This window comes from Dunckerocampus dactyliophorus, chromosome 6 (genome assembly GCF_027744805.1).
Source record: "Dunckerocampus dactyliophorus isolate RoL2022-P2 chromosome 6, RoL_Ddac_1.1, whole genome shotgun sequence".
Lineage (NCBI taxonomy): Eukaryota > Metazoa > Chordata > Actinopteri > Syngnathiformes > Syngnathidae > Dunckerocampus > Dunckerocampus dactyliophorus.
The window spans coordinates 562,469-588,858 of record NC_072824.1 but is presented as its reverse complement, the minus strand read 5'-3'; the positions used below and the strand labels follow the sequence as shown (position 1 = coordinate 588,858).

At 50.2% G+C, this 26,390-nt stretch overlaps 56 non-coding genes across 56 annotated transcripts; all 56 read right to left on the bottom strand.

The window, feature by feature from the left end:
- Window positions 1–250: 250 nt before the first annotated feature.
- Window positions 251–369, bottom strand: LOC129183617 (5S ribosomal RNA). The gene has a single exon (XR_008571031.1). It is a non-coding gene; the product is annotated as a 5S ribosomal RNA (ribosomal RNA).
- A 300-nt stretch (window positions 370–669) lies between these two features.
- LOC129183743 (5S ribosomal RNA) lies at window positions 670–788 on the bottom strand. The gene has a single exon (XR_008571155.1). It is a non-coding gene; the product is annotated as a 5S ribosomal RNA (ribosomal RNA).
- A 300-nt stretch (window positions 789–1,088) lies between these two features.
- Window positions 1,089–1,207, bottom strand: LOC129184166 (5S ribosomal RNA). Its single transcript, XR_008571554.1, has one exon. It is a non-coding gene; the product is annotated as a 5S ribosomal RNA (ribosomal RNA).
- A 694-nt stretch (window positions 1,208–1,901) lies between these two features.
- LOC129183665 (5S ribosomal RNA) lies at window positions 1,902–2,020 on the bottom strand. The gene has a single exon (XR_008571080.1). It is a non-coding gene; the product is annotated as a 5S ribosomal RNA (ribosomal RNA).
- Window positions 2,021–2,315: 295 nt separating this feature from the next.
- Window positions 2,316–2,434, bottom strand: LOC129183616 (5S ribosomal RNA). The gene has a single exon (XR_008571030.1). It is a non-coding gene; the product is annotated as a 5S ribosomal RNA (ribosomal RNA).
- A 300-nt stretch (window positions 2,435–2,734) lies between these two features.
- Window positions 2,735–2,853, bottom strand: LOC129183742 (5S ribosomal RNA). Its single transcript, XR_008571154.1, has one exon. It is a non-coding gene; the product is annotated as a 5S ribosomal RNA (ribosomal RNA).
- Window positions 2,854–3,153: 300 nt separating this feature from the next.
- LOC129184165 (5S ribosomal RNA) lies at window positions 3,154–3,272 on the bottom strand. The gene has a single exon (XR_008571553.1). It is a non-coding gene; the product is annotated as a 5S ribosomal RNA (ribosomal RNA).
- A 300-nt stretch (window positions 3,273–3,572) lies between these two features.
- On the bottom strand, window positions 3,573–3,691 carry LOC129184164 (5S ribosomal RNA). Its single transcript, XR_008571552.1, has one exon. It is a non-coding gene; the product is annotated as a 5S ribosomal RNA (ribosomal RNA).
- A 300-nt stretch (window positions 3,692–3,991) lies between these two features.
- On the bottom strand, window positions 3,992–4,110 carry LOC129183966 (5S ribosomal RNA). The gene has a single exon (XR_008571371.1). It is a non-coding gene; the product is annotated as a 5S ribosomal RNA (ribosomal RNA).
- A 300-nt stretch (window positions 4,111–4,410) lies between these two features.
- LOC129184163 (5S ribosomal RNA) lies at window positions 4,411–4,529 on the bottom strand. Its single transcript, XR_008571551.1, has one exon. It is a non-coding gene; the product is annotated as a 5S ribosomal RNA (ribosomal RNA).
- A 694-nt stretch (window positions 4,530–5,223) lies between these two features.
- LOC129183663 (5S ribosomal RNA) lies at window positions 5,224–5,342 on the bottom strand. Its single transcript, XR_008571078.1, has one exon. It is a non-coding gene; the product is annotated as a 5S ribosomal RNA (ribosomal RNA).
- A 295-nt stretch (window positions 5,343–5,637) lies between these two features.
- LOC129183615 (5S ribosomal RNA) lies at window positions 5,638–5,756 on the bottom strand. The gene has a single exon (XR_008571029.1). It is a non-coding gene; the product is annotated as a 5S ribosomal RNA (ribosomal RNA).
- Window positions 5,757–6,056: 300 nt separating this feature from the next.
- Window positions 6,057–6,175, bottom strand: LOC129183741 (5S ribosomal RNA). The gene has a single exon (XR_008571153.1). It is a non-coding gene; the product is annotated as a 5S ribosomal RNA (ribosomal RNA).
- A 300-nt stretch (window positions 6,176–6,475) lies between these two features.
- Window positions 6,476–6,594, bottom strand: LOC129184162 (5S ribosomal RNA). The gene has a single exon (XR_008571550.1). It is a non-coding gene; the product is annotated as a 5S ribosomal RNA (ribosomal RNA).
- Window positions 6,595–6,894: 300 nt separating this feature from the next.
- Window positions 6,895–7,013, bottom strand: LOC129184160 (5S ribosomal RNA). The gene has a single exon (XR_008571548.1). It is a non-coding gene; the product is annotated as a 5S ribosomal RNA (ribosomal RNA).
- Window positions 7,014–7,313: 300 nt separating this feature from the next.
- LOC129184159 (5S ribosomal RNA) lies at window positions 7,314–7,432 on the bottom strand. The gene has a single exon (XR_008571547.1). It is a non-coding gene; the product is annotated as a 5S ribosomal RNA (ribosomal RNA).
- A 300-nt stretch (window positions 7,433–7,732) lies between these two features.
- LOC129183937 (5S ribosomal RNA) lies at window positions 7,733–7,851 on the bottom strand. The gene has a single exon (XR_008571343.1). It is a non-coding gene; the product is annotated as a 5S ribosomal RNA (ribosomal RNA).
- Window positions 7,852–8,146: 295 nt separating this feature from the next.
- Window positions 8,147–8,265, bottom strand: LOC129183614 (5S ribosomal RNA). Its single transcript, XR_008571028.1, has one exon. It is a non-coding gene; the product is annotated as a 5S ribosomal RNA (ribosomal RNA).
- Window positions 8,266–8,565: 300 nt separating this feature from the next.
- LOC129183740 (5S ribosomal RNA) lies at window positions 8,566–8,684 on the bottom strand. The gene has a single exon (XR_008571152.1). It is a non-coding gene; the product is annotated as a 5S ribosomal RNA (ribosomal RNA).
- A 300-nt stretch (window positions 8,685–8,984) lies between these two features.
- On the bottom strand, window positions 8,985–9,103 carry LOC129184158 (5S ribosomal RNA). Its single transcript, XR_008571546.1, has one exon. It is a non-coding gene; the product is annotated as a 5S ribosomal RNA (ribosomal RNA).
- A 694-nt stretch (window positions 9,104–9,797) lies between these two features.
- Window positions 9,798–9,916, bottom strand: LOC129183662 (5S ribosomal RNA). The gene has a single exon (XR_008571077.1). It is a non-coding gene; the product is annotated as a 5S ribosomal RNA (ribosomal RNA).
- Window positions 9,917–10,211: 295 nt separating this feature from the next.
- On the bottom strand, window positions 10,212–10,330 carry LOC129183612 (5S ribosomal RNA). Its single transcript, XR_008571026.1, has one exon. It is a non-coding gene; the product is annotated as a 5S ribosomal RNA (ribosomal RNA).
- Window positions 10,331–10,630: 300 nt separating this feature from the next.
- LOC129183738 (5S ribosomal RNA) lies at window positions 10,631–10,749 on the bottom strand. Its single transcript, XR_008571150.1, has one exon. It is a non-coding gene; the product is annotated as a 5S ribosomal RNA (ribosomal RNA).
- A 300-nt stretch (window positions 10,750–11,049) lies between these two features.
- LOC129184157 (5S ribosomal RNA) lies at window positions 11,050–11,168 on the bottom strand. The gene has a single exon (XR_008571545.1). It is a non-coding gene; the product is annotated as a 5S ribosomal RNA (ribosomal RNA).
- A 300-nt stretch (window positions 11,169–11,468) lies between these two features.
- Window positions 11,469–11,587, bottom strand: LOC129184156 (5S ribosomal RNA). The gene has a single exon (XR_008571544.1). It is a non-coding gene; the product is annotated as a 5S ribosomal RNA (ribosomal RNA).
- A 300-nt stretch (window positions 11,588–11,887) lies between these two features.
- On the bottom strand, window positions 11,888–12,006 carry LOC129183964 (5S ribosomal RNA). The gene has a single exon (XR_008571370.1). It is a non-coding gene; the product is annotated as a 5S ribosomal RNA (ribosomal RNA).
- Window positions 12,007–12,306: 300 nt separating this feature from the next.
- On the bottom strand, window positions 12,307–12,425 carry LOC129184155 (5S ribosomal RNA). Its single transcript, XR_008571543.1, has one exon. It is a non-coding gene; the product is annotated as a 5S ribosomal RNA (ribosomal RNA).
- A 694-nt stretch (window positions 12,426–13,119) lies between these two features.
- Window positions 13,120–13,238, bottom strand: LOC129183661 (5S ribosomal RNA). Its single transcript, XR_008571076.1, has one exon. It is a non-coding gene; the product is annotated as a 5S ribosomal RNA (ribosomal RNA).
- Window positions 13,239–13,533: 295 nt separating this feature from the next.
- On the bottom strand, window positions 13,534–13,652 carry LOC129183611 (5S ribosomal RNA). Its single transcript, XR_008571025.1, has one exon. It is a non-coding gene; the product is annotated as a 5S ribosomal RNA (ribosomal RNA).
- Window positions 13,653–13,952: 300 nt separating this feature from the next.
- Window positions 13,953–14,071, bottom strand: LOC129183737 (5S ribosomal RNA). The gene has a single exon (XR_008571149.1). It is a non-coding gene; the product is annotated as a 5S ribosomal RNA (ribosomal RNA).
- A 300-nt stretch (window positions 14,072–14,371) lies between these two features.
- LOC129184154 (5S ribosomal RNA) lies at window positions 14,372–14,490 on the bottom strand. Its single transcript, XR_008571542.1, has one exon. It is a non-coding gene; the product is annotated as a 5S ribosomal RNA (ribosomal RNA).
- A 300-nt stretch (window positions 14,491–14,790) lies between these two features.
- On the bottom strand, window positions 14,791–14,909 carry LOC129184153 (5S ribosomal RNA). The gene has a single exon (XR_008571541.1). It is a non-coding gene; the product is annotated as a 5S ribosomal RNA (ribosomal RNA).
- Window positions 14,910–15,209: 300 nt separating this feature from the next.
- Window positions 15,210–15,328, bottom strand: LOC129183963 (5S ribosomal RNA). The gene has a single exon (XR_008571369.1). It is a non-coding gene; the product is annotated as a 5S ribosomal RNA (ribosomal RNA).
- Window positions 15,329–15,628: 300 nt separating this feature from the next.
- On the bottom strand, window positions 15,629–15,747 carry LOC129184152 (5S ribosomal RNA). Its single transcript, XR_008571540.1, has one exon. It is a non-coding gene; the product is annotated as a 5S ribosomal RNA (ribosomal RNA).
- Window positions 15,748–16,441: 694 nt separating this feature from the next.
- Window positions 16,442–16,560, bottom strand: LOC129183660 (5S ribosomal RNA). Its single transcript, XR_008571075.1, has one exon. It is a non-coding gene; the product is annotated as a 5S ribosomal RNA (ribosomal RNA).
- A 295-nt stretch (window positions 16,561–16,855) lies between these two features.
- Window positions 16,856–16,974, bottom strand: LOC129183997 (5S ribosomal RNA). Its single transcript, XR_008571403.1, has one exon. It is a non-coding gene; the product is annotated as a 5S ribosomal RNA (ribosomal RNA).
- Window positions 16,975–17,274: 300 nt separating this feature from the next.
- Window positions 17,275–17,393, bottom strand: LOC129183736 (5S ribosomal RNA). Its single transcript, XR_008571148.1, has one exon. It is a non-coding gene; the product is annotated as a 5S ribosomal RNA (ribosomal RNA).
- Window positions 17,394–17,693: 300 nt separating this feature from the next.
- Window positions 17,694–17,812, bottom strand: LOC129184151 (5S ribosomal RNA). Its single transcript, XR_008571539.1, has one exon. It is a non-coding gene; the product is annotated as a 5S ribosomal RNA (ribosomal RNA).
- A 300-nt stretch (window positions 17,813–18,112) lies between these two features.
- LOC129184149 (5S ribosomal RNA) lies at window positions 18,113–18,231 on the bottom strand. The gene has a single exon (XR_008571537.1). It is a non-coding gene; the product is annotated as a 5S ribosomal RNA (ribosomal RNA).
- A 300-nt stretch (window positions 18,232–18,531) lies between these two features.
- On the bottom strand, window positions 18,532–18,650 carry LOC129184148 (5S ribosomal RNA). The gene has a single exon (XR_008571536.1). It is a non-coding gene; the product is annotated as a 5S ribosomal RNA (ribosomal RNA).
- Window positions 18,651–18,950: 300 nt separating this feature from the next.
- LOC129184147 (5S ribosomal RNA) lies at window positions 18,951–19,069 on the bottom strand. The gene has a single exon (XR_008571535.1). It is a non-coding gene; the product is annotated as a 5S ribosomal RNA (ribosomal RNA).
- A 300-nt stretch (window positions 19,070–19,369) lies between these two features.
- Window positions 19,370–19,488, bottom strand: LOC129183962 (5S ribosomal RNA). The gene has a single exon (XR_008571368.1). It is a non-coding gene; the product is annotated as a 5S ribosomal RNA (ribosomal RNA).
- A 300-nt stretch (window positions 19,489–19,788) lies between these two features.
- LOC129184146 (5S ribosomal RNA) lies at window positions 19,789–19,907 on the bottom strand. Its single transcript, XR_008571534.1, has one exon. It is a non-coding gene; the product is annotated as a 5S ribosomal RNA (ribosomal RNA).
- A 300-nt stretch (window positions 19,908–20,207) lies between these two features.
- On the bottom strand, window positions 20,208–20,326 carry LOC129183946 (5S ribosomal RNA). The gene has a single exon (XR_008571352.1). It is a non-coding gene; the product is annotated as a 5S ribosomal RNA (ribosomal RNA).
- Window positions 20,327–20,626: 300 nt separating this feature from the next.
- Window positions 20,627–20,745, bottom strand: LOC129183659 (5S ribosomal RNA). Its single transcript, XR_008571074.1, has one exon. It is a non-coding gene; the product is annotated as a 5S ribosomal RNA (ribosomal RNA).
- A 295-nt stretch (window positions 20,746–21,040) lies between these two features.
- On the bottom strand, window positions 21,041–21,159 carry LOC129183610 (5S ribosomal RNA). The gene has a single exon (XR_008571024.1). It is a non-coding gene; the product is annotated as a 5S ribosomal RNA (ribosomal RNA).
- Window positions 21,160–21,459: 300 nt separating this feature from the next.
- On the bottom strand, window positions 21,460–21,578 carry LOC129183735 (5S ribosomal RNA). Its single transcript, XR_008571147.1, has one exon. It is a non-coding gene; the product is annotated as a 5S ribosomal RNA (ribosomal RNA).
- Window positions 21,579–21,878: 300 nt separating this feature from the next.
- On the bottom strand, window positions 21,879–21,997 carry LOC129184145 (5S ribosomal RNA). The gene has a single exon (XR_008571533.1). It is a non-coding gene; the product is annotated as a 5S ribosomal RNA (ribosomal RNA).
- Window positions 21,998–22,297: 300 nt separating this feature from the next.
- On the bottom strand, window positions 22,298–22,416 carry LOC129184144 (5S ribosomal RNA). The gene has a single exon (XR_008571532.1). It is a non-coding gene; the product is annotated as a 5S ribosomal RNA (ribosomal RNA).
- A 300-nt stretch (window positions 22,417–22,716) lies between these two features.
- On the bottom strand, window positions 22,717–22,835 carry LOC129183657 (5S ribosomal RNA). The gene has a single exon (XR_008571072.1). It is a non-coding gene; the product is annotated as a 5S ribosomal RNA (ribosomal RNA).
- Window positions 22,836–23,130: 295 nt separating this feature from the next.
- On the bottom strand, window positions 23,131–23,249 carry LOC129183609 (5S ribosomal RNA). The gene has a single exon (XR_008571023.1). It is a non-coding gene; the product is annotated as a 5S ribosomal RNA (ribosomal RNA).
- A 300-nt stretch (window positions 23,250–23,549) lies between these two features.
- On the bottom strand, window positions 23,550–23,668 carry LOC129183734 (5S ribosomal RNA). The gene has a single exon (XR_008571146.1). It is a non-coding gene; the product is annotated as a 5S ribosomal RNA (ribosomal RNA).
- A 300-nt stretch (window positions 23,669–23,968) lies between these two features.
- LOC129183544 (5S ribosomal RNA) lies at window positions 23,969–24,087 on the bottom strand. The gene has a single exon (XR_008570961.1). It is a non-coding gene; the product is annotated as a 5S ribosomal RNA (ribosomal RNA).
- A 694-nt stretch (window positions 24,088–24,781) lies between these two features.
- Window positions 24,782–24,900, bottom strand: LOC129184143 (5S ribosomal RNA). The gene has a single exon (XR_008571531.1). It is a non-coding gene; the product is annotated as a 5S ribosomal RNA (ribosomal RNA).
- A 300-nt stretch (window positions 24,901–25,200) lies between these two features.
- On the bottom strand, window positions 25,201–25,319 carry LOC129184142 (5S ribosomal RNA). The gene has a single exon (XR_008571530.1). It is a non-coding gene; the product is annotated as a 5S ribosomal RNA (ribosomal RNA).
- A 300-nt stretch (window positions 25,320–25,619) lies between these two features.
- LOC129184140 (5S ribosomal RNA) lies at window positions 25,620–25,738 on the bottom strand. Its single transcript, XR_008571529.1, has one exon. It is a non-coding gene; the product is annotated as a 5S ribosomal RNA (ribosomal RNA).
- Between the last annotated feature and the right edge of the window lie 652 nt (window positions 25,739–26,390).

The following is a 26,390-nucleotide window of genomic DNA, read 5'->3' as shown; positions in this document are numbered from 1 at the left end:
AATTGCGCTTCTGCAAACGGTCTCGGATGTGTGTGCACACTTTGCTGCTTGTATGGTTTTTCTGGCTGTTTTGTGCCACCGGTCGCAGCCACAGCCAGCCTATAGGCCTGTTTGAACTTCACAGCAGAGAGACAAATAGATGGATGTTCCTCACATGAGGGCAAAATAAATACTCTTCCTCCATTCAAAGTGATGGCGTTTTCCAAGAAGTGGGAAACAGCGCCCTCTGCTGAAAGCCAAGAGCCTAAAAAGCTTACAGCACCTGGTATTCCCAGGCGGTCTCCCATCCAAGTACTAACCTGGTCCGCCCCTGCTTAGCTTCCGAGATCGGACGAGATCGGGCGTTCTCAGGATAGTATGGCCGTAAGCCGGAAAGCTCTCTGAAAACTTTCCTTTTAAAGACGACACTGGTCAAACTGCGCTTCTGCAAACGGTCTCGGATGTGTGTGCACACTTTGCTGCTCGTATGGTTTTTCTGGCTGTTTTGTGCCACCGGTCGCAGCCACAGCCAGCCTATAAGCCTGTTTGAACTTCACAGCAGAGAGACAAATACTGTAGATGGATGTTCCTCACATGAGGGCAAAATAAATACTCTTCCTCCATTCAAAGTGATGGCGTTTTCCAAGAAGTGGGAAACAGCGCCCTCTGCTGAAAGCCAAGAGCCTAAAAAGCTTACAGCACCTGGTATTCCCAGGCGGTCTCCCATCCAAGTACTAACCAGGTCCGCCCCTGCTTAGCTTCCGAGATCGGACGAGATCGGGCGTTCTCAGGATAGTATGGCCGTAAGCCGGAAAGCTCTCTGAAAACTTTCCTTTTAAAGACGACACTGGTCAAACTGCGCTTCTGCAAACGGTCTCGGATGTGTGTGCACACTTTGCTGCTCGTATGGTTTTTCTGGCTGTTTTGTGCCACCGGTCGCAGCCACAGCCAGCCTATAAGCCTGTTTGAACTTCACAGCAGAGAGACAAATACTGTAGATGGATGTTCCTCACATGAGGGCAAAATAAATACTCTTCCTCCATTCAAAGTGATGGCGTTTTCCAAGAAGTGGGAAACAGCGCCCTCTGCTGAAAGCCAAGAGCCTAAAAAGCTTACAGCACCTGGTATTCCCAGGCGGTCTCCCATCCAAGTACTAACCAGGCCCGCCCCTGCTTAGCTTCCGAGATCGGACGAGATCGGGCGTTCTCAGGGTAGTATGGCCGTAAGCCGGAAAGCGCTCTGAAAACTTTCCTTTTAAAGACGACACTGGTCAAACTGCGCTTCTGCAAACGGTCTCGGATGTGTGTGCACACTTTGCTGCTCGTATGGTTTTTCTGGCTGTTTTGTGCCACCGGTCGCAGCCACAGCCAGCCTATAAGCCTGTTTGAACTTCACAGCAGATAGAAAAACACTGTAGATGGATGTTCCTCACATGAGGGCAAAATAAATACTCTTCCTCCATTCAAAGTGATGGCGTTTTCCAAGAAGTGGGAAACAGCGCCCTCTGCTGAAAGCCAAGAGCCTAAAAAGCTTACAGCACCTGGTATTCCCAGGCGGTCTCCCCTGCTTAGCTTCCGAGATCGGACGAGATCGGGCGTTCTCAGGGTAGTATGGCCGTAAGCCGGAAAGCTCTCTGAAAACTTTCCTTTTAAAGACGACACTGGTCAAACTGCGCTTCTGCAAACGGTCTCGGATGTGTGTGCACACTTTGCTGCTCGTATGGTTTTTCTGGCTGTTTTGTGCCACCGGTCGCAGCCACAGCCAGCCTATAAGCCTGTTTGAACTTCACAGCAGATAGAAAAACACTGTAGATGGATGTTCCTCACATGAGGGCAAAATAAATACTCTTCCTCCATTCAAAGTGATGGCGTTTTCCAAGAAGTGGGAAACAGCGCCCTCTGCTGAAAGCCAAGAGCCTAAAAAGCTTACAGCACCTGGTATTCCCAGGCGGTCTCCCATCCAAGTATTAACCAGGCCCGCCCCTGCTTAGCTTCCGAGATCGGACGAGATCGGGCGTTCTCAGGGTAGTATGGCCGTAAGCCGGAAAGCTCTCTGAAAACTTTCCTTTTAAAGACGACACTGGTCAAATTGCGCTTCTGCAAACGGTCTCGGATGTGTGTGCACACTTTGCTGCTTGTATGGTTTTTCTGGCTGTTTTGTGCCACCGGTCGCAGCCACAGCCAGCCTATAGGCCTGTTTGAACTTCACAGCAGAGAGACAAATAGATGGATGTTCCTCACATGAGGGCAAAATAAATACTCTTCCTCCATTCAAAGTGATGGCGTTTTCCAAGAAGTGGGAAACAGCGCCCTCTGCTGAAAGCCAAGAGCCTAAAAAGCTTACAGCACCTGGTATTCCCAGGCGGTCTCCCATCCAAGTACTAACCTGGTCCGCCCCTGCTTAGCTTCCGAGATCGGACGAGATCGGGCGTTCTCAGGATAGTATGGCCGTAAGCCGGAAAGCTCTCTGAAAACTTTCCTTTTAAAGACGACACTGGTCAAACTGCGCTTCTGCAAACGGTCTCGGATGTGTGTGCACACTTTGCTGCTCGTATGGTTTTTCTGGCTGTTTTGTGCCACCGGTCGCAGCCACAGCCAGCCTATAAGCCTGTTTGAACTTCACAGCAGAGAGACAAATACTGTAGATGGATGTTCCTCACATGAGGGCAAAATAAATACTCTTCCTCCATTCAAAGTGATGGCGTTTTCCAAGAAGTGGGAAACAGCGCCCTCTGCTGAAAGCCAAGAGCCTAAAAAGCTTACAGCACCTGGTATTCCCAGGCGGTCTCCCATCCAAGTACTAACCAGGTCCGCCCCTGCTTAGCTTCCGAGATCGGACGAGATCGGGCGTTCTCAGGATAGTATGGCCGTAAGCCGGAAAGCTCTCTGAAAACTTTCCTTTTAAAGACGACACTGGTCAAACTGCGCTTCTGCAAACGGTCTCGGATGTGTGTGCACACTTTGCTGCTCGTATGGTTTTTCTGGCTGTTTTGTGCCACCGGTCGCAGCCACAGCCAGCCTATAAGCCTGTTTGAACTTCACAGCAGAGAGACAAATACTGTAGATGGATGTTCCTCACATGAGGGCAAAATAAATACTCTTCCTCCATTCAAAGTGATGGCGTTTTCCAAGAAGTGGGAAACAGCGCCCTCTGCTGAAAGCCAAGAGCCTAAAAAGCTTACAGCACCTGGTATTCCCAGGCGGTCTCCCATCCAAGTACTAACCAGGCCCGCCCCTGCTTAGCTTCCGAGATCGGACGAGATCGGGCGTTCTCAGGGTAGTATGGCCGTAAGCCGGAAAGCGCTCTGAAAACTTTCCTTTTAAAGACGACACTGGTCAAACTGCGCTTCTGCAAACGGTCTCGGATGTGTGTGCACACTTTGCTGCTCGTATGGTTTTTCTGGCTGTTTTGTGCCACCGGTCGCAGCCACAGCCAGCCTATAAGCCTGTTTGAACTTCACAGCAGATAGAAAAACACTGTAGATGGATGTTCCTCACATGAGGGCAAAATAAATACTCTTCCTCCATTCAAAGTGATGGCGTTTTCCAAGAAGTGGGAAACAGCGCCCTCTGCTGAAAGCCAAGAGCCTAAAAAGCTTACAGCACCTGGTATTCCCAGGCGGTCTCCCATCCAAGTACTAACCAGGCCCGCCCCTGCTTAGCTTCCGAGATCGGACGAGATCGGGCGTTCTCAGGGTAGTATGGCCGTAAGCCGGAAAGCGCTCTGAAAACTTTCCTTTTAAAGACGACACTGGTCAAACTGCGCTTCTGCAAACGGTCTCGGATGTGTGTGCACACTTTGCTGCTCGTATGGTTTTTCTGGCTGTTTTGTGCCACCGGTCGCAGCCACAGCCAGCCTATAAGCCTGTTTGAACTTCACAGCAGATAGAAAAACACTGTAGATGGATGTTCCTCACATGAGGGCAAAATAAATACTCTTCCTCCATTCAAAGTGATGGCGTTTTCCAAGAAGTGGGAAACAGCGCCCTCTGCTGAAAGCCAAGAGCCTAAAAAGCTTACAGCACCTGGTATTCCCAGGCGGTCTCCCATCCAAGTACTAACCAGGTCCGCCCCTGCTTAGCTTCCAAGATCGGACGAGATCGGGCGTTCTCAGGATAGTATGGCCGTAAGCCGGAAAGCTCTCTGAAAACTTTCCTTTTAAAGACGACACTGGTCAAACTGCGCTTCTGCAAACGGTCTCGGATGTGTGTGCACACTTTGCTGCTCGTATGGTTTTTCTGGCTGTTTTGTGCCACCGGTCGCAGCCACAGCCAGCCTATAAGCCTGTTTGAACTTCACAGCAGAGAGACAAATACTGTAGATGGATGTTCCTCACATGAGGGCAAAATAAATACTCTTCCTCCATTCAAAGTGATGGCGTTTTCCAAGAAGTGGGAAACAGCGCCCTCTGCTGAAAGCCAAGAGCCTAAAAAGCTTACAGCACCTGGTATTCCCAGGCGGTCTCCCATCCAAGTACTAACCAGGCCCGCCCCTGCTTAGCTTCCGAGATCGGACGAGATCGGGCGTTCTCAGGGTAGTATGGCCGTAAGCCGGAAAGCGCTCTGAAAACTTTCCTTTTAAAGACGACACTGGTCAAACTGCGCTTCTGCAAACGGTCTCGGATGTGTGTGCACACTTTGCTGCTCGTATGGTTTTTCTGGCTGTTTTGTGCCACCGGTCGCAGCCACAGCCAGCCTATAAGCCTGTTTGAACTTCACAGCAGATAGAAAAACACTGTAGATGGATGTTCCTCACATGAGGGCAAAATAAATACTCTTCCTCCATTCAAAGTGATGGCGTTTTCCAAGAAGTGGGAAACAGCGCCCTCTGCTGAAAGCCAAGAGCCTAAAAAGCTTACAGCACCTGGTATTCCCAGGCGGTCTCCCCTGCTTAGCTTCCGAGATCGGACGAGATCGGGCGTTCTCAGGGTAGTATGGCCGTAAGCCGGAAAGCTCTCTGAAAACTTTCCTTTTAAAGACGACACTGGTCAAACTGCGCTTCTGCAAACGGTCTCGGATGTGTGTGCACACTTTGCTGCTCGTATGGTTTTTCTGGCTGTTTTGTGCCACCGGTCGCAGCCACAGCCAGCCTATAAGCCTGTTTGAACTTCACAGCAGATAGAAAAACACTGTAGATGGATGTTCCTCACATGAGGGCAAAATAAATACTCTTCCTCCATTCAAAGTGATGGCGTTTTCCAAGAAGTGGGAAACAGCGCCCTCTGCTGAAAGCCAAGAGCCTAAAAAGCTTACAGCACCTGGTATTCCCAGGCGGTCTCCCATCCAAGTATTAACCAGGCCCGCCCCTGCTTAGCTTCCGAGATCGGACGAGATCGGGCGTTCTCAGGGTAGTATGGCCGTAAGCCGGAAAGCTCTCTGAAAACTTTCCTTTTAAAGACGACACTGGTCAAATTGCGCTTCTGCAAACGGTCTCGGATGTGTGTGCACACTTTGCTGCTTGTATGGTTTTTCTGGCTGTTTTGTGCCACCGGTCGCAGCCACAGCCAGCCTATAGGCCTGTTTGAACTTCACAGCAGAGAGACAAATAGATGGATGTTCCTCACATGAGGGCAAAATAAATACTCTTCCTCCATTCAAAGTGATGGCGTTTTCCAAGAAGTGGGAAACAGCGCCCTCTGCTGAAAGCCAAGAGCCTAAAAAGCTTACAGCACCTGGTATTCCCAGGCGGTCTCCCATCCAAGTACTAACCTGGTCCGCCCCTGCTTAGCTTCCGAGATCGGACGAGATCGGGCGTTCTCAGGATAGTATGGCCGTAAGCCGGAAAGCTCTCTGAAAACTTTCCTTTTAAAGACGACACTGGTCAAACTGCGCTTCTGCAAACGGTCTCGGATGTGTGTGCACACTTTGCTGCTCGTATGGTTTTTCTGGCTGTTTTGTGCCACCGGTCGCAGCCACAGCCAGCCTATAAGCCTGTTTGAACTTCACAGCAGAGAGACAAATACTGTAGATGGATGTTCCTCACATGAGGGCAAAATAAATACTCTTCCTCCATTCAAAGTGATGGCGTTTTCCAAGAAGTGGGAAACAGCGCCCTCTGCTGAAAGCCAAGAGCCTAAAAAGCTTACAGCACCTGGTATTCCCAGGCGGTCTCCCATCCAAGTACTAACCAGGTCCGCCCCTGCTTAGCTTCCGAGATCGGACGAGATCGGGCGTTCTCAGGATAGTATGGCCGTAAGCCGGAAAGCTCTCTGAAAACTTTCCTTTTAAAGACGACACTGGTCAAACTGCGCTTCTGCAAACGGTCTCGGATGTGTGTGCACACTTTGCTGCTCGTATGGTTTTTCTGGCTGTTTTGTGCCACCGGTCGCAGCCACAGCCAGCCTATAAGCCTGTTTGAACTTCACAGCAGAGAGACAAATACTGTAGATGGATGTTCCTCACATGAGGGCAAAATAAATACTCTTCCTCCATTCAAAGTGATGGCGTTTTCCAAGAAGTGGGAAACAGCGCCCTCTGCTGAAAGCCAAGAGCCTAAAAAGCTTACAGCACCTGGTATTCCCAGGCGGTCTCCCATCCAAGTACTAACCAGGCCCGCCCCTGCTTAGCTTCCGAGATCGGACGAGATCGGGCGTTCTCAGGGTAGTATGGCCGTAAGCCGGAAAGCGCTCTGAAAACTTTCCTTTTAAAGACGACACTGGTCAAACTGCGCTTCTGCAAACGGTCTCGGATGTGTGTGCACACTTTGCTGCTCGTATGGTTTTTCTGGCTGTTTTGTGCCACCGGTCGCAGCCACAGCCAGCCTATAAGCCTGTTTGAACTTCACAGCAGATAGAAAAACACTGTAGATGGATGTTCCTCACATGAGGGCAAAATAAATACTCTTCCTCCATTCAAAGTGATGGCGTTTTCCAAGAAGTGGGAAACAGCGCCCTCTGCTGAAAGCCAAGAGCCTAAAAAGCTTACAGCACCTGGTATTCCCAGGCGGTCTCCCATCCAAGTACTAACCAGGCCCGCCCCTGCTTAGCTTCCGAGATCGGACGAGATCGGGCGTTCTCAGGGTAGTATGGCCGTAAGCCGGAAAGCGCTCTGAAAACTTTCCTTTTAAAGACGACACTGGTCAAACTGCGCTTCTGCAAACGGTCTCGGATGTGTGTGCACACTTTGCTGCTCGTATGGTTTTTCTGGCTGTTTTGTGCCACCGGTCGCAGCCACAGCCAGCCTATAAGCCTGTTTGAACTTCACAGCAGATAGAAAAACACTGTAGATGGATGTTCCTCACATGAGGGCAAAATAAATACTCTTCCTCCATTCAAAGTGATGGCGTTTTCCAAGAAGTGGGAAACAGCGCCCTCTGCTGAAAGCCAAGAGCCTAAAAAGCTTACAGCACCTGGTATTCCCAGGCGGTCTCCCATCCAAGTACTAACCAGGCCCGCCCCTGCTTAGCTTCCGAGATCGGACGAGATCGGGCGTTCTCAGGGTAGTATGGCCGTAAGCCGGACAGCTCTCTGAAAACTTTCCTTTTAAAGACGACACTGGTCAAACTGCGCTTCTGCAAACGGTCTCGGATGTGTGTGCACACTTTGCTGCTCGTATGGTTTTTCTGGCTGTTTTGTGCCACCGGTCGCAGCCACAGCCAGCCTATAAGCCTGTTTGAACTTCACAGCAGATAGAAAAACACTGTAGATGGATTGTCCTCACATGAGGGCAAAATAAATACTCTTCCTCCATTCAAAGTGATGGCGTTTTCCAAGAAGTGGGAAACAGCGCCCTCTGCTGAAAGCCAAGAGCCTAAAAAGCTTACAGCACCTGGTATTCCCAGGCGGTCTCCCATCCAAGTATTAACCAGGCCCGCCCCTGCTTAGCTTCCGAGATCGGACGAGATCGAGCGTTCTCAGGGTAGTATGGCCGTAAGCCGGAAAGCTCTCTGAAAACTTTCCTTTTAAAGACGACACTGGTCAAATTGCGCTTCTGCAAACGGTCTCGGATGTGTGTGCACACTTTGCTGCTTGTATGGTTTTTCTGGCTGTTTTGTGCCACCGGTCGCAGCCACAGCCAGCCTATAGGCCTGTTTGAACTTCACAGCAGAGAGACAAATAGATGGATGTTCCTCACATGAGGGCAAAATAAATACTCTTCCTCCATTCAAAGTGATGGCGTTTTCCAAGAAGTGGGAAACAGCGCCCTCTGCTGAAAGCCAAGAGCCTAAAAAGCTTACAGCACCTGGTATTCCCAGGCGGTCTCCCATCCAAGTACTAACCTGGTCCGCCCCTGCTTAGCTTCCGAGATCGGACGAGATCGGGCGTTCTCAGGATAGTATGGCCGTAAGCCGGAAAGCTCTCTGAAAACTTTCCTTTTAAAGACGACACTGGTCAAACTGCGCTTCTGCAAACGGTCTCGGATGTGTGTGCACACTTTGCTGCTCGTATGGTTTTTCTGGCTGTTTTGTGCCACCGGTCGCAGCCACAGCCAGCCTATAAGCCTGTTTGAACTTCACAGCAGAGAGACAAATACTGTAGATGGATGTTCCTCACATGAGGGCAAAATAAATACTCTTCCTCCATTCAAAGTGATGGCGTTTTCCAAGAAGTGGGAAACAGCGCCCTCTGCTGAAAGCCAAGAGCCTAAAAAGCTTACAGCACCTGGTATTCCCAGGCGGTCTCCCATCCAAGTACTAACCAGGTCCGCCCCTGCTTAGCTTCCGAGATCGGACGAGATCGGGCGTTCTCAGGATAGTATGGCCGTAAGCCGGAAAGCTCTCTGAAAACTTTCCTTTTAAAGACGACACTGGTCAAACTGCGCTTCTGCAAACGGTCTCGGATGTGTGTGCACACTTTGCTGCTCGTATGGTTTTTCTGGCTGTTTTGTGCCACCGGTCGCAGCCACAGCCAGCCTATAAGCCTGTTTGAACTTCACAGCAGAGAGACAAATACTGTAGATGGATGTTCCTCACATGAGGGCAAAATAAATACTCTTCCTCCATTCAAAGTGATGGCGTTTTCCAAGAAGTGGGAAACAGCGCCCTCTGCTGAAAGCCAAGAGCCTAAAAAGCTTACAGCACCTGGTATTCCCAGGCGGTCTCCCATCCAAGTACTAACCAGGCCCGCCCCTGCTTAGCTTCCGAGATCGGACGAGATCGGGCGTTCTCAGGGTAGTATGGCCGTAAGCCGGAAAGCGCTCTGAAAACTTTCCTTTTAAAGACGACACTGGTCAAACTGCGCTTCTGCAAACGGTCTCGGATGTGTGTGCACACTTTGCTGCTCGTATGGTTTTTCTGGCTGTTTTGTGCCACCGGTCGCAGCCACAGCCAGCCTATAAGCCTGTTTGAACTTCACAGCAGATAGAAAAACACTGTAGATGGATGTTCCTCACATGAGGGCAAAATAAATACTCTTCCTCCATTCAAAGTGATGGCGTTTTCCAAGAAGTGGGAAACAGCGCCCTCTGCTGAAAGCCAAGAGCCTAAAAAGCTTACAGCACCTGGTATTCCCAGGCGGTCTCCCCTGCTTAGCTTCCGAGATCGGACGAGATCGGGCGTTCTCAGGGTAGTATGGCCGTAAGCCGGAAAGCTCTCTGAAAACTTTCCTTTTAAAGACGACACTGGTCAAACTGCGCTTCTGCAAACGGTCTCGGATGTGTGTGCACACTTTGCTGCTCGTATGGTTTTTCTGGCTGTTTTGTGCCACCGGTCGCAGCCACAGCCAGCCTATAAGCCTGTTTGAACTTCACAGCAGATAGAAAAACACTGTAGATGGATGTTCCTCACATGAGGGCAAAATAAATACTCTTCCTCCATTCAAAGTGATGGCGTTTTCCAAGAAGTGGGAAACAGCGCCCTCTGCTGAAAGCCAAGAGCCTAAAAAGCTTACAGCACCTGGTATTCCCAGGCGGTCTCCCATCCAAGTATTAACCAGGCCCGCCCCTGCTTAGCTTCCGAGATCGGACGAGATCGGGCGTTCTCAGGGTAGTATGGCCGTAAGCCGGAAAGCTCTCTGAAAACTTTCCTTTTAAAGACGACACTGGTCAAATTGCGCTTCTGCAAACGGTCTCGGATGTGTGTGCACACTTTGCTGCTTGTATGGTTTTTCTGGCTGTTTTGTGCCACCGGTCGCAGCCACAGCCAGCCTATAGGCCTGTTTGAACTTCACAGCAGAGAGACAAATAGATGGATGTTCCTCACATGAGGGCAAAATAAATACTCTTCCTCCATTCAAAGTGATGGCGTTTTCCAAGAAGTGGGAAACAGCGCCCTCTGCTGAAAGCCAAGAGCCTAAAAAGCTTACAGCACCTGGTATTCCCAGGCGGTCTCCCATCCAAGTACTAACCTGGTCCGCCCCTGCTTAGCTTCCGAGATCGGACGAGATCGGGCGTTCTCAGGATAGTATGGCCGTAAGCCGGAAAGCTCTCTGAAAACTTTCCTTTTAAAGACGACACTGGTCAAACTGCGCTTCTGCAAACGGTCTCGGATGTGTGTGCACACTTTGCTGCTCGTATGGTTTTTCTGGCTGTTTTGTGCCACCGGTCGCAGCCACAGCCAGCCTATAAGCCTGTTTGAACTTCACAGCAGAGAGACAAATACTGTAGATGGATGTTCCTCACATGAGGGCAAAATAAATACTCTTCCTCCATTCAAAGTGATGGCGTTTTCCAAGAAGTGGGAAACAGCGCCCTCTGCTGAAAGCCAAGAGCCTAAAAAGCTTACAGCACCTGGTATTCCCAGGCGGTCTCCCATCCAAGTACTAACCAGGTCCGCCCCTGCTTAGCTTCCGAGATCGGACGAGATCGGGCGTTCTCAGGATAGTATGGCCGTAAGCCGGAAAGCTCTCTGAAAACTTTCCTTTTAAAGACGACACTGGTCAAACTGCGCTTCTGCAAACGGTCTCGGATGTGTGTGCACACTTTGCTGCTCGTATGGTTTTTCTGGCTGTTTTGTGCCACCGGTCGCAGCCACAGCCAGCCTATAAGCCTGTTTGAACTTCACAGCAGAGAGACAAATACTGTAGATGGATGTTCCTCACATGAGGGCAAAATAAATACTCTTCCTCCATTCAAAGTGATGGCGTTTTCCAAGAAGTGGGAAACAGCGCCCTCTGCTGAAAGCCAAGAGCCTAAAAAGCTTACAGCACCTGGTATTCCCAGGCGGTCTCCCATCCAAGTACTAACCAGGCCCGCCCCTGCTTAGCTTCCGAGATCGGACGAGATCGGGCGTTCTCAGGGTAGTATGGCCGTAAGCCGGAAAGCGCTCTGAAAACTTTCCTTTTAAAGACGACACTGGTCAAACTGCGCTTCTGCAAACGGTCTCGGATGTGTGTGCACACTTTGCTGCTCGTATGGTTTTTCTGGCTGTTTTGTGCCACCGGTCGCAGCCACAGCCAGCCTATAAGCCTGTTTGAACTTCACAGCAGATAGAAAAACACTGTAGATGGATGTTCCTCACATGAGGGCAAAATAAATACTCTTCCTCCATTCAAAGTGATGGCGTTTTCCAAGAAGTGGGAAACAGCGCCCTCTGCTGAAAGCCAAGAGCCTAAAAAGCTTACAGCACCTGGTATTCCCAGGCGGTCTCCCATCCAAGTACTAACCAGGCCCGCCCCTGCTTAGCTTCCGAGATCGGACGAGATCGGGCGTTCTCAGGGTAGTATGGCCGTAAGCCGGAAAGCGCTCTGAAAACTTTCCTTTTAAAGACGACACTGGTCAAACTGCGCTTCTGCAAACGGTCTCGGATGTGTGTGCACACTTTGCTGCTCGTATGGTTTTTCTGGCTGTTTTGTGCCACCGGTCGCAGCCACAGCCAGCCTATAAGCCTGTTTGAACTTCACAGCAGATAGAAAAACACTGTAGATGGATGTTCCTCACATGAGGGCAAAATAAATACTCTTCCTCCATTCAAAGTGATGGCGTTTTCCAAGAAGTGGGAAACAGCGCCCTCTGCTGAAAGCCAAGAGCCTAAAAAGCTTACAGCACCTGGTATTCCCAGGCGGTCTCCCATCCAAGTACTAACCAGGTCCGCCCCTGCTTAGCTTCCAAGATCGGACGAGATCGGGCGTTCTCAGGATAGTATGGCCGTAAGCCGGAAAGCTCTCTGAAAACTTTCCTTTTAAAGACGACACTGGTCAAACTGCGCTTCTGCAAACGGTCTCGGATGTGTGTGCACACTTTGCTGCTCGTATGGTTTTTCTGGCTGTTTTGTGCCACCGGTCGCAGCCACAGCCAGCCTATAAGCCTGTTTGAACTTCACAGCAGAGAGACAAATACTGTAGATGGATGTTCCTCACATGAGGGCAAAATAAATACTCTTCCTCCATTCAAAGTGATGGCGTTTTCCAAGAAGTGGGAAACAGCGCCCTCTGCTGAAAGCCAAGAGCCTAAAAAGCTTACAGCACCTGGTATTCCCAGGCGGTCTCCCATCCAAGTACTAACCAGGCCCGCCCCTGCTTAGCTTCCGAGATCGGACGAGATCGGGCGTTCTCAGGGTAGTATGGCCGTAAGCCGGAAAGCGCTCTGAAAACTTTCCTTTTAAAGACGACACTGGTCAAACTGCGCTTCTGCAAACGGTCTCGGATGTGTGTGCACACTTTGCTGCTCGTATGGTTTTTCTGGCTGTTTTGTGCCACCGGTCGCAGCCACAGCCAGCCTATAAGCCTGTTTGAACTTCACAGCAGATAGAAAAACACTGTAGATGGATGTTCCTCACATGAGGGCAAAATAAATACTCTTCCTCCATTCAAAGTGATGGCGTTTTCCAAGAAGTGGGAAACAGCGCCCTCTGCTGAAAGCCAAGAGCCTAAAAAGCTTACAGCACCTGGTATTCCCAGGCGGTCTCCCCTGCTTAGCTTCCGAGATCGGACGAGATCGGGCGTTCTCAGGGTAGTATGGCCGTAAGCCGGAAAGCTCTCTGAAAACTTTCCTTTTAAAGACGACACTGGTCAAACTGCGCTTCTGCAAACGGTCTCGGATGTGTGTGCACACTTTGCTGCTCGTATGGTTTTTCTGGCTGTTTTGTGCCACCGGTCGCAGCCACAGCCAGCCTATAAGCCTGTTTGAACTTCACAGCAGATAGAAAAACACTGTAGATGGATGTTCCTCACATGAGGGCAAAATAAATACTCTTCCTCCATTCAAAGTGATGGCGTTTTCCAAGAAGTGGGAAACAGCGCCCTCTGCTGAAAGCCAAGAGCCTAAAAAGCTTACAGCACCTGGTATTCCCAGGCGGTCTCCCATCCAAGTATTAACCAGGCCCGCCCCTGCTTAGCTTCCGAGATCGGACGAGATCGGGCGTTCTCAGGGTAGTATGGCCGTAAGCCGGAAAGCTCTCTGAAAACTTTCCTTTTAAAGACGACACTGGTCAAATTGCGCTTCTGCAAACGGTCTCGGATGTGTGTGCACACTTTGCTGCTTGTATGGTTTTTCTGGCTGTTTTGTGCCACCGGTCGCAGCCACAGCCAGCCTATAGGCCTGTTTGAACTTCACAGCAGAGAGACAAATAGATGGATGTTCCTCACATGAGGGCAAAATAAATACTCTTCCTCCATTCAAAGTGATGGCGTTTTCCAAGAAGTGGGAAACAGCGCCCTCTGCTGAAAGCCAAGAGCCTAAAAAGCTTACAGCACCTGGTATTCCCAGGCGGTCTCCCATCCAAGTACTAACCTGGTCCGCCCCTGCTTAGCTTCCGAGATCGGACGAGATCGGGCGTTCTCAGGATAGTATGGCCGTAAGCCGGAAAGCTCTCTGAAAACTTTCCTTTTAAAGACGACACTGGTCAAACTGCGCTTCTGCAAACGGTCTCGGATGTGTGTGCACACTTTGCTGCTCGTATGGTTTTTCTGGCTGTTTTGTGCCACCGGTCGCAGCCACAGCCAGCCTATAAGCCTGTTTGAACTTCACAGCAGAGAGACAAATACTGTAGATGGATGTTCCTCACATGAGGGCAAAATAAATACTCTTCCTCCATTCAAAGTGATGGCGTTTTCCAAGAAGTGGGAAACAGCGCCCTCTGCTGAAAGCCAAGAGCCTAAAAAGCTTACAGCACCTGGTATTCCCAGGCGGTCTCCCATCCAAGTACTAACCAGGTCCGCCCCTGCTTAGCTTCCGAGATCGGACGAGATCGGGCGTTCTCAGGATAGTATGGCCGTAAGCCGGAAAGCTCCCTGAAAACTTTCCTTTTAAAGACGACACTGGTCAAACTGCGCTTCTGCAAACGGTCTCGGATGTGTGTGCACACTTTGCTGCTCGTATGGTTTTTCTGGCTGTTTTGTGCCACCGGTCGCAGCCACAGCCAGCCTATAAGCCTGTTTGAACTTCACAGCAGAGAGACAAATACTGTAGATGGATGTTCCTCACATGAGGGCAAAATAAATACTCTTCCTCCATTCAAAGTGATGGCGTTTTCCAAGAAGTGGGAAACAGCGCCCTCTGCTGAAAGCCAAGAGCCTAAAAAGCTTACAGCACCTGGTATTCCCAGGCGGTCTCCCATCCAAGTACTAACCAGGCCCGCCCCTGCTTAGCTTCCGAGATCGGACGAGATCGGGCGTTCTCAGGGTAGTATGGCCGTAAGCCGGAAAGCGCTCTGAAAACTTTCCTTTTAAAGACGACACTGGTCAAACTGCGCTTCTGCAAACGGTCTCGGATGTGTGTGCACACTTTGCTGCTCGTATGGTTTTTCTGGCTGTTTTGTGCCACCGGTCGCAGCCACAGCCAGCCTATAAGCCTGTTTGAACTTCACAGCAGATAGAAAAACACTGTAGATGGATGTTCCTCACATGAGGGCAAAATAAATACTCTTCCTCCATTCAAAGTGATGGCGTTTTCCAAGAAGTGGGAAACAGCGCCCTCTGCTGAAAGCCAAGAGCCTAAAAAGCTTACAGCACCTGGTATTCCCAGGCGGTCTCCCATCCAAGTACTAACCAGGCCCGCCCCTGCTTAGCTTCCGAGATCGGACGAGATCGGGCGTTCTCAGGGTAGTATGGCCGTAAGCCGGAAAGCGCTCTGAAAACTTTCCTTTTAAAGACGACACTGGTCAAACTGCGCTTCTGCAAACGGTCTCGGATGTGTGTGCACACTTTGCTGCTCGTATGGTTTTTCTGGCTGTTTTGTGCCACCGGTCGCAGCCACAGCCAGCCTATAAGCCTGTTTGAACTTCACAGCAGATAGAAAAACACTGTAGATGGATGTTCCTCACATGAGGGCAAAATAAATACTCTTCCTCCATTCAAAGTGATGGCGTTTTCCAAGAAGTGGGAAACAGCGCCCTCTGCTGAAAGCCAAGAGCCTAAAAAGCTTACAGCACCTGGTATTCCCAGGCGGTCTCCCATCCAAGTACTAACCAGGTCCGCCCCTGCTTAGCTTCCAAGATCGGACGAGATCGGGCGTTCTCAGGATAGTATGGCCGTAAGCCGGAAAGCTCTCTGAAAACTTTCCTTTTAAAGACGACACTGGTCAAACTGCGCTTCTGCAAACGGTCTCGGATGTGTGTGCACACTTTGCTGCTCGTATGGTTTTTCTGGCTGTTTTGTGCCACCGGTCGCAGCCACAGCCAGCCTATAAGCCTGTTTGAACTTCACAGCAGAGAGACAAATACTGTAGATGGATGTTCCTCACATGAGGGCAAAATAAATACTCTTCCTCCATTCAAAGTGATGGCGTTTTCCAAGAAGTGGGAAACAGCGCCCTCTGCTGAAAGCCAAGAGCCTAAAAAGCTTACAGCACCTGGTATTCCCAGGCGGTCTCCCATCCAAGTACTAACCAGGCCCGCCCCTGCTTAGCTTCCGAGATCGGACGAGATCGGGCGTTCTCAGGGTAGTATGGCCGTAAGCCGGAAAGCGCTCTGAAAACTTTCCTTTTAAAGACGACACTGGTCAAACTGCGCTTCTGCAAACGGTCTCGGATGTGTGTGCACACTTTGCTGCTCGTATGGTTTTTCTGGCTGTTTTGTGCCACCGGTCGCAGCCACAGCCAGCCTATAAGCCTGTTTGAACTTCACAGCAGATAGAAAAACACTGTAGATGGATGTTCCTCACATGAGGGCAAAATAAATACTCTTCCTCCATTCAAAGTGATGGCGTTTTCCAAGAAGTGGGAAACAGCGCCCTCTGCTGAAAGCCAAGAGCCTAAAAAGCTTACAGCACCTGGTATTCCCAGGCGGTCTCCCCTGCTTAGCTTCCGAGATCGGACGAGATCGGGCGTTCTCAGGGTAGTATGGCCGTAAGCCGGAAAGCTCTCTGAAAACTTTCCTTTTAAAGACGACACTGGTCAAACTGCGCTTCTGCAAACGGTCTCGGATGTGTGTGCACACTTTGCTGCTCGTATGGTTTTTCTGGCTGTTTTGTGCCACCGGTCGCAGCCACAGCCAGCCTATAAGCCTGTTTGAACTTCACAGCAGATAGAAAAACACTGTAGATGGATGTTCCTCACATGAGGGCAAAATAAATACTCTTCCTCCATTCAAAGTGATGGCGTTTTCCAAGAAGTGGGAAACAGCGCCCTCTGCTGAAAGCCAAGAGCCTAAAAAGCTTACAGCACCTGGTATTCCCAGGCGGTCTCCCATCCAAGTATTAACCAGGCCCGCCCCTGCTTAGCTTCCGAGATCGGACGAGATCGGGCGTTCTCAGGGTAGTATGGCCGTAAGCCGGAAAGCTCTCTGAAAACTTTCCTTTTAAAGACGACACTGGTCAAATTGCGCTTCTGCAAACGGTCTCGGATGTGTGTGCACACTTTGCTGCTTGTATGGTTTTTCTGGCTGTTTTGTGCCACCGGTCGCAGCCACAGCCAGCCTATAGGCCTGTTTGAACTTCACAGCAGAGAGACAAATAGATGGATGTTCCTCACATGAGGGCAAAATAAATACTCTTCCTCCATTCAAAGTGATGGCGTTTTCCAAGAAGTGGGAAACAGCGCCCTCTGCTGAAAGCCAAGAGCCTAAAAAGCTTACAGCACCTGGTATTCCCAGGCGGTCTCCCATCCAAGTACTAACCTGGTGCGCCCCTGCTTAGCTTCCGAGATCGGACGAGATCGGGCGTTCTCAGGATAGTATGGCCGTAAGCCGGAAAGCTCTCTGAAAACTTTCCTTTTAAAGACGACACTGGTCAAACTGCGCTTCTGCAAACGGTCTCGGATGTGTGTGCACACTTTGCTGCTCGTATGGTTTTTCTGGCTGTTTTGTGCCACCGGTCGCAGCCACAGCCAGCCTATAAGCCTGTTTGAACTTCACAGCAGAGAGACAAATACTGTAGATGGATGTTCCTCACATGAGGGCAAAATAAATACTCTTCCTCCATTCAAAGTGATGGCGTTTTCCAAGAAGTGGGAAACAGCGCCCTCTGCTGAAAGCCAAGAGCCTAAAAAGCTTACAGCACCTGGTATTCCCAGGCGGTCTCCCATCCAAGTACTAACCAGGTCCGCCCCTGCTTAGCTTCCGAGATCGGACGAGATCGGGCGTTCTCAGGATAGTATGGCCGTAAGCCGGAAAGCTCTCTGAAAACTTTCCTTTTAAAGACGACACTGGTCAAACTGCGCTTCTGCAAACGGTCTCGGATGTGTGTGCACACTTTGCTGCTCGTATGGTTTTTCTGGCTGTTTTGTGCCACCGGTCGCAGCCACAGCCAGCCTATAAGCCTGTTTGAACTTCACAGCAGAGAGACAAATACTGTAGATGGATGTTCCTCACATGAGGGCAAAATAAATACTCTTCCTCCATTCAAAGTGATGGCGTTTTCCAAGAAGTGGGAAACAGCGCCCTCTGCTGAAAGCCAAGAGCCTAAAAAGCTTACAGCACCTGGTATTCCCAGGCGGTCTCCCATCCAAGTACTAACCAGGCCCGCCCCTGCTTAGCTTCCGAGATCGGACGAGATCGGGCGTTCTCAGGGTAGTATGGCCGTAAGCCGGAAAGCGCTCTGAAAACTTTCCTTTTAAAGACGACACTGGTCAAACTGCGCTTCTGCAAACGGTCTCGGATGTGTGTGCACACTTTGCTGCTCGTATGGTTTTTCTGGCTGTTTTGTGCCACCGGTCGCAGCCACAGCCAGCCTATAAGCCTGTTTGAACTTCACAGCAGATAGAAAAACACTGTAGATGGATGTTCCTCACATGAGGGCAAAATAAATACTCTTCCTCCATTCAAAGTGATGGCGTTTTCCAAGAAGTGGGAAACAGCGCCCTCTGCTGAAAGCCAAGAGCCTAAAAAGCTTACAGCACCTGGTATTCCCAGGCGGTCTCCCATCCAAGTACTAACCAGGCCCGCCCCTGCTTAGCTTCCGAGATCGGACGAGATCGGGCGTTCTCAGGGTAGTATGGCCGTAAGCCGGACAGCTCTCTGAAAACTTTCCTTTTAAAGACGACACTGGTCAAACTGCGCTTCTGCAAACGGTCTCGGATGTGTGTGCACACTTTGCTGCTCGTATGGTTTTTCTGGCTGTTTTGTGCCACCGGTCGCAGCCACAGCCAGCCTATAAGCCTGTTTGAACTTCACAGCAGATAGAAAAACACTGTAGATGGATTGTCCTCACATGAGGGCAAAATAAATACTCTTCCTCCATTCAAAGTGATGGCGTTTTCCAAGAAGTGGGAAACAGCGCCCTCTGCTGAAAGCCAAGAGCCTAAAAAGCTTACAGCACCTGGTATTCCCAGGCGGTCTCCCATCCAAGTACTAACCAGGCCCGCCCCTGCTTAGCTTCCGAGATCGGACGAGATCGGGCGTTCTCAGGGTAGTATGGCCGTAAGCCGGAAAGCGCTCTGAAAACTTTCCTTTTAAAGACGACACTGGTCAAACTGCGCTTCTGCAAACGGTCTCGGATGTGTGTGCACACTTTGCTGCTCGTATGGTTTTTCTGGCTGTTTTGTGCCACCGGTCGCAGCCACAGCCAGCCTATAAGCCTGTTTGAACTTCACAGCAGATAGAAAAACACTGTAGATGGATGTTCCTCACATGAGGGCAAAATAAATACTCTTCCTCCATTCAAAGTGATGGCGTTTTCCAAGAAGTGGGAAACAGCGCCCTCTGCTGAAAGCCAAGAGCCTAAAAAGCTTACAGCACCTGGTATTCCCAGGCGGTCTCCCATCCAAGTACTAACCAGGCCCGCCCCTGCTTAGCTTCCGAGATCGGACGAGATCGGGCGTTCTCAGGGTAGTATGGCCGTAAGCCGGAAAGCGCTCTGAAAACTTTCCTTTTAAAGACGACACTGGTCAAACTGCGCTTCTGCAAACGGTCTCGGATGTGTGTGCACACTTTGCTGCTCGTATGGTTTTTCTGGCTGTTTTGTGCCACCGGTCGCAGCCACAGCCAGCCTATAAGCCTGTTTGAACTTCACAGCAGATAGAAAAACACTGTAGATGGATGTTCCTCACATGAGGGCAAAATAAATACTCTTCCTCCATTCAAAGTGATGGCGTTTTCCAAGAAGTGGGAAACAGCGCCCTCTGCTGAAAGCCAAGAGCCTAAAAAGCTTACAGCACCTGGTATTCCCAGGCGGTCTCCCATCCAAGTACTAACCAGGTCCGCCCCTGCTTAGCTTCCAAGATCGGACGAGATCGGGCGTTCTCAGGATAGTATGGCCGTAAGCCGGAAAGCTCTCTGAAAACTTTCTTTTTAAAGACGACACTGGTCAAACTGCGCTTCTGCAAACGGTCTCGGATGTGTGTGCACACTTTGCTGCTCGTATGGTTTTTCTGGCTGTTTTGTGCCACCGGTCGCAGCCACAGCCAGCCTATAAGCCTGTTTGAACTTCACAGCAGAGAGACAAATACTGTAGATGGATGTTCCTCACATGAGGGCAAAATAAATACTCTTCCTCCATTCAAAGTGATGGCGTTTTCCAAGAAGTGGGAAACAGCGCCCTCTGCTGAAAGCCAAGAGCCTAAAAAGCTTACAGCACCTGGTATTCCCAGGCGGTCTCCCATCCAAGTACTAACCAGGCCCGCCCCTGCTTAGCTTCCGAGATCGGACGAGATCGGGCGTTCTCAGGGTAGTATGGCCGTAAGCCGGAAAGCGCTCTGAAAACTTTCCTTTTAAAGACGACACTGGTCAAACTGCGCTTCTGCAAACGGTCTCGGATGTGTGTGCACACTTTGCTGCTCGTATGGTTTTTCTGGCTGTTTTGTGCCACCGGTCGCAGCCACAGCCAGCCTATAAGCCTGTTTGAACTTCACAGCAGATAGAAAAACACTGTAGATGGATGTTCCTCACATGAGGGCAAAATAAATACTCTTCCTCCATTCAAAGTGATGGCGTTTTCCAAGAAGTGGGAAACAGCGCCCTCTGCTGAAAGCCAAGAGCCTAAAAAGCTTACAGCACCTGGTATTCCCAGGCTGTCTCCCATCCAAGTACTAACCAGGCCCGCCCCTGCTTAGCTTCCGAGATCGGACGAGATCGGGCGTTCTCAGGGTAGTATGGCCGTAAGCCGGACAGCTCTCTGAAAACTTTCCTTTTAAAGACGACACTGGTCAAACTGCGCTTCTGCAAACGGTCTCGGATGTGTGTGCACACTTTGCTGCTCGTATGGTTTTTCTGGCTGTTTTGTGCCACCGGTCGCAGCCACAGCCAGCCTATAAGCCTGTTTGAACTTCACAGCAGATAGAAAAACACTGTAGATGGATTGTCCTCACATGAGGGCAAAATAAATACTCTTCCTCCATTCAAAGTGATGGCGTTTTCCAAGAAGTGGGAAACAGCGCCCTCTGCTGAAAGCCAAGAGCCTAAAAAGCTTACAGCACCTGGTATTCCCAGGCGGTCTCCCATCCAAGTATTAACCAGGCCCGCCCCTGCTTAGCTTCCGAGATCGGACGAGATCGGGCGTTCTCAGGGTAGTATGGCCGTAAGCCGGAAAGCTCTCTGAAAACTTTCCTTTTAAAGACGACACTGGTCAAATTGCGCTTCTGCAAACGGTCTCGGATGTGTGTGCACACTTTGCTGCTTGTATGGTTTTTCTGGCTGTTTTGTGCCACCGGTCGCAGCCACAGCCAGCCTATAGGCCTGTTTGAACTTCACAGCAGAGAGACAAATAGATGGATGTTCCTCACATGAGGGCAAAATAAATACTCTTCCTCCATTCAAAGTGATGGCGTTTTCCAAGAAGTGGGAAACAGCGCCCTCTGCTGAAAGCCAAGAGCCTAAAAAGCTTACAGCACCTGGTATTCCCAGGCGGTCTCCCATCCAAGTACTAACCTGGTCCGCCCCTGCTTAGCTTCCGAGATCGGACGAGATCGGGCGTTCTCAGGATAGTATGGCCGTAAGCCGGAAAGCTCTCTGAAAACTTTCCTTTTAAAGACGACACTGGTCAAACTGCGCTTCTGCAAACGGTCTCGGATGTGTGTGCACACTTTGCTGCTCGTATGGTTTTTCTGGCTGTTTTGTGCCACCGGTCGCAGCCACAGCCAGCCTATAAGCCTGTTTGAACTTCACAGCAGAGAGACAAATACTGTAGATGGATGTTCCTCACATGAGGGCAAAATAAATACTCTTCCTCCATTCAAAGTGATGGCGTTTTCCAAGAAGTGGGAAACAGCGCCCTCTGCTGAAAGCCAAGAGCCTAAAAAGCTTACAGCACCTGGTATTCCCAGGCGGTCTCCCATCCAAGTACTAACCAGGTCCGCCCCTGCTTAGCTTCCGAGATCGGACGAGATCGGGCGTTCTCAGGATAGTATGGCCGTAAGCCGGAAAGCTCTCTGAAAACTTTCCTTTTAAAGACGACACTGGTCAAACTGCGCTTCTGCAAACGGTCTCGGATGTGTGTGCACACTTTGCTGCTCGTATGGTTTTTCTGGCTGTTTTGTGCCACCGGTCGCAGCCACAGCCAGCCTATAAGCCTGTTTGAACTTCACAGCAGAGAGACAAATACTGTAGATGGATGTTCCTCACATGAGGGCAAAATAAATACTCTTCCTCCATTCAAAGTGATGGCGTTTTCCAAGAAGTGGGAAACAGCGCCCTCTGCTGAAAGCCAAGAGCCTAAAAAGCTTACAGCACCTGGTATTCCCAGGCGGTCTCCCATCCAAGTACTAACCAGGCCCGCCCCTGCTTAGCTTCCGAGATCGGACGAGATCGGGCGTTCTCAGGGTAGTATGGCCGTAAGCCGGAAAGCGCTCTGAAAACTTTCCTTTTAAAGACGACACTGGTCAAACTGCGCTTCTGCAAACGGTCTCGGATGTGTGTGCACACTTTGCTGCTCGTATGGTTTTTCTGGCTGTTTTGTGCCACCGGTCGCAGCCACAGCCAGCCTATAAGCCTGTTTGAACTTCACAGCAGATAGAAAAACACTGTAGATGGATGTTCCTCACATGAGGGCAAAATAAATACTCTTCCTCCATTCAAAGTGATGGCGTTTTCCAAGAAGTGGGAAACAGCGCCCTCTGCTGAAAGCCAAGAGCCTAAAAAGCTTACAGCACCTGGTATTCCCAGGCGGTCTCCCATCCAAGTACTAACCAGGCCCGCCCCTGCTTAGCTTCCGAGATCGGACGAGATCGGGCGTTCTCAGGGTAGTATGGCCGTAAGCCGGACAGCTCTCTGAAAACTTTCCTTTTAAAGACGACACTGGTCAAACTGCGCTTCTGCAAACGGTCTCGGATGTGTGTGCACACTTTGCTGCTCGTATGGTTTTTCTGGCTGTTTTGTGCCACCGGTCGCAGCCACAGCCAGCCTATAAGCCTGTTTGAACTTCACAGCAGATAGAAAAACACTGTAGATGGATTGTCCTCACATGAGGGCAAAATAAATACTCTTCCTCCATTCAAAGTGATGGCGTTTTCCAAGAAGTGGGAAACAGCGCCCTCTGCTGAAAGCCAAGAGCCTAAAAAGCTTACAGCACCTGGTATTCCCAGGCGGTCTCCCATCCAAGTATTAACCAGGCCCGCCCCTGCTTAGCTTCCGAGATCGGACGAGATCGGGCGTTCTCAGGGTAGTATGGCCGTAAGCCGGAAAGCTCTCTGAAAACTTTCCTTTTAAAGACGACACTGGTCAAATTGCGCTTCTGCAAACGGTCTCGGATGTGTGTGCACACTTTGCTGCTTGTATGGTTTTTCTGGCTGTTTTGTGCCACCGGTCGCAGCCACAGCCAGCCTATAGGCCTGTTTGAACTTCACAGCAGAGAGACAAATAGATGGATGTTCCTCACATGAGGGCAAAATAAATACTCTTCCTCCATTCAAAGTGATGGCGTTTTCCAAGAAGTGGGAAACAGCGCCCTCTGCTGAAAGCCAAGAGCCTAAAAAGCTTACAGCACCTGGTATTCCCAGGCGGTCTCCCATCCAAGTACTAACCTGGTCCGCCCCTGCTTAGCTTCCGAGATCGGACGAGATCGGGCGTTCTCAGGATAGTATGGCCGTAAGCCGGAAAGCTCTCTGAAAACTTTCCTTTTAAAGACGACACTGGTCAAACTGCGCTTCTGCAAACGGTCTCGGATGTGTGTGCACACTTTGCTGCTCGTATGGTTTTTCTGGCTGTTTTGTGCCACCGGTCGCAGCCACAGCCAGCCTATAAGCCTGTTTGAACTTCACAGCAGAGAGACAAATACTGTAGATGGATGTTCCTCACATGAGGGCAAAATAAATACTCTTCCTCCATTCAAAGTGATGGCGTTTTCCAAGAAGTGGGAAACAGCGCCCTCTGCTGAAAGCCAAGAGCCTAAAAAGCTTACAGCACCTGGTATTCCCAGGCGGTCTCCCATCCAAGTACTAACCAGGTCCGCCCCTGCTTAGCTTCCGAGATCGGACGAGATCGGGCGTTCTCAGGATAGTATGGCCGTAAGCCGGAAAGCTCTCTGAAAACTTTCCTTTTAAAGACGACACTGGTCAAACTGCGCTTCTGCAAACGGTCTCGGATGTGTGTGCACACTTTGCTGCTCGTATGGTTTTTCTGGCTGTTTTGTGCCACCGGTCGCAGCCACAGCCAGCCTATAAGCCTGTTTGAACTTCACAGCAGAGAGACAAATACTGTAGATGGATGTTCCTCACATGAGGGCAAAATAAATACTCTTCCTCCATTCAAAGTGATGGCGTTTTCCAAGAAGTGGGAAACAGCGCCCTCTGCTGAAAGCCAAGAGCCTAAAAAGCTTACAGCACCTGGTATTCCCAGGCGGTCTCCCATCCAAGTACTAACCAGGCCCGCCCCTGCTTAGCTTCCGAGATCGGACGAGATCGGGCGTTCTCAGGGTAGTATGGCCGTAAGACGGAAAGCGCTCTGAAAACTTTCCTTTTAAAGACGACACTGGTCAAACTGCGCTTCTGCAAACGGTCTCGGATGTGTGTGCACACTTTGCTGCTCGTATGGTTTTTCTGGCTGTTTTGTGCCACCGGTCGCAGCCACAGCCAGCCTATAAGCCTGTTTGAACTTCACAGCAGATAGAAAAACACTGTAGATGGATGTTCCTCACATGAGGGCAAAATAAATACTCTTCCTCCATTCAAAGTGATGGCGTTTTCCAAGAAGTGGGAAACAGCGCCCTCTGCTGAAAGCCAAGAGCCTAAAAAGCTTACAGCACCTGGTATTCCCAGGCGGTCTCCCCTGCTTAGCTTCCGAGATCGGACGAGATCGGGCGTTCTCAGGGTAGTATGGCCGTAAGCCGGAAAGCTCTCTGAAAACTTTCCTTTTAAAGACGACACTGGTCAAACTGCGCTTCTGCAAACGGTCTCGGATGTGTGTGCACACTTTGCTGCTCGTATGGTTTTTCTGGCTGTTTTGTGCCACCGGTCGCAGCCACAGCCAGCCTATAAGCCTGTTTGAACTTCACAGCAGATAGAAAAACACTGTAGATGGATGTTCCTCACATGAGGGCAAAATAAATACTCTTCCTCCATTCAAAGTGATGGCGTTTTCCAAGAAGTGGGAAACAGCGCCCTCTGCTGAAAGCCAAGAGCCTAAAAAGCTTACAGCACCTGGTATTCCCAGGCGGTCTCCCATCCAAGTACTAACCAGGCCCGCCCCTGCTTAGCTTCCGAGATCGGACGAGATCGGGCGTTCTCAGGGTAGTATGGCCGTAAGCCGGAAAGCGCTCTGAAAACTTTCCTTTTAAAGACGACACTGGTCAAACTGCGCTTCTGCAAACGGTCTCGGATGTGTGTGCACACTTTGCTGCTCGTATGGTTTTTCTGGCTGTTTTGTGCCACCGGTCGCAGCCACAGCCAGCCTATAAGCCTGTTTGAACTTCACAGCAGATAGAAAAACACTGTAGATGGATGTTCCTCACATGAGGGCAAAATAAATACTCTTCCTCCATTCAAAGTGATGGCGTTTTCCAAGAAGTGGGAAACAGCGCCCTCTGCTGAAAGCCAAGAGCCTAAAAAGCTTACAGCACCTGGTATTCCCAGGCGGTCTCCCATCCAAGTACTAACCAGGCCCGCCCCTGCTTAGCTTCCGAGATCGGACGAGATCGGGCGTTCTCAGGGTAGTATGGCCGTAAGCCGGACAGCTCTCTGAAAACTTTCCTTTTAAAGACGACACTGGTCAAACTGCGCTTCTGCAAACGGTCTCGGATGTGTGTGCACACTTTGCTGCTCGTATGGTTTTTCTGGCTGTTTTGTGCCACCGGTCGCAGCCACAGCCAGCCTATAAGCCTGTTTGAACTTCACAGCAGATAGAAAAACACTGTAGATGGATTGTCCTCACATGAGGGCAAAATAAATACTCTTCCTCCATTCAAAGTGATGGCGTTTTCCAAGAAGTGGGAAACAGCGCCCTCTGCTGAAAGCCAAGAGCCTAAAAAGCTTACAGCACCTGGTATTCCCAGGCGGTCTCCCATCCAAGTACTAACCAGGCCCGCCCCTGCTTAGCTTCCGAGATCGGACGAGATCGGGCGTTCTCAGGGTAGTATGGCCGTAAGCCGGAAAGCGCTCTGAAAACTTTCCTTTTAAAGACGACACTGGTCAAACTGCGCTTCTGCAAACGGTCTCGGATGTGTGTGCACACTTTGCTGCTCGTATGGTTTTTCTGGCTGTTTTGTGCCACCGGTCGCAGCCACAGCCAGCCTATAAGCCTGTTTGAACTTCACAGCAGATAGAAAAACACTGTAGATGGATGTTCCTCACATGAGGGCAAAATAAATACTCTTCCTCCATTCAAAGTGATGGCGTTTTCCAAGAAGTGGGAAACAGCGCCCTCTGCTGAAAGCCAAGAGCCTAAAAAGCTTACAGCACCTGGTATTCCCAGGCGGTCTCCCCTGCTTAGCTTCCGAGATCGGACGAGATCGGGCGTTCTCAGGGTAGTATGGCCGTAAGCCGGAAAGCTCTCTGAAAACTTTCCTTTTAAAGACGACACTGGTCAAACTGCGCTTCTGCAAACGGTCTCGGATGTGTGTGCACACTTTGCTGCTCGTATGGTTTTTCTGGCTGTTTTGTGCCACCGGTCGCAGCCACAGCCAGCCTATAAGCCTGTTTGAACTTCACAGCAGATAGAAAAACACTGTAGATGGATGTTCCTCACATGAGGGCAAAATAAATACTCTTCCTCCATTCAAAGTGATGGCGTTTTCCAAGA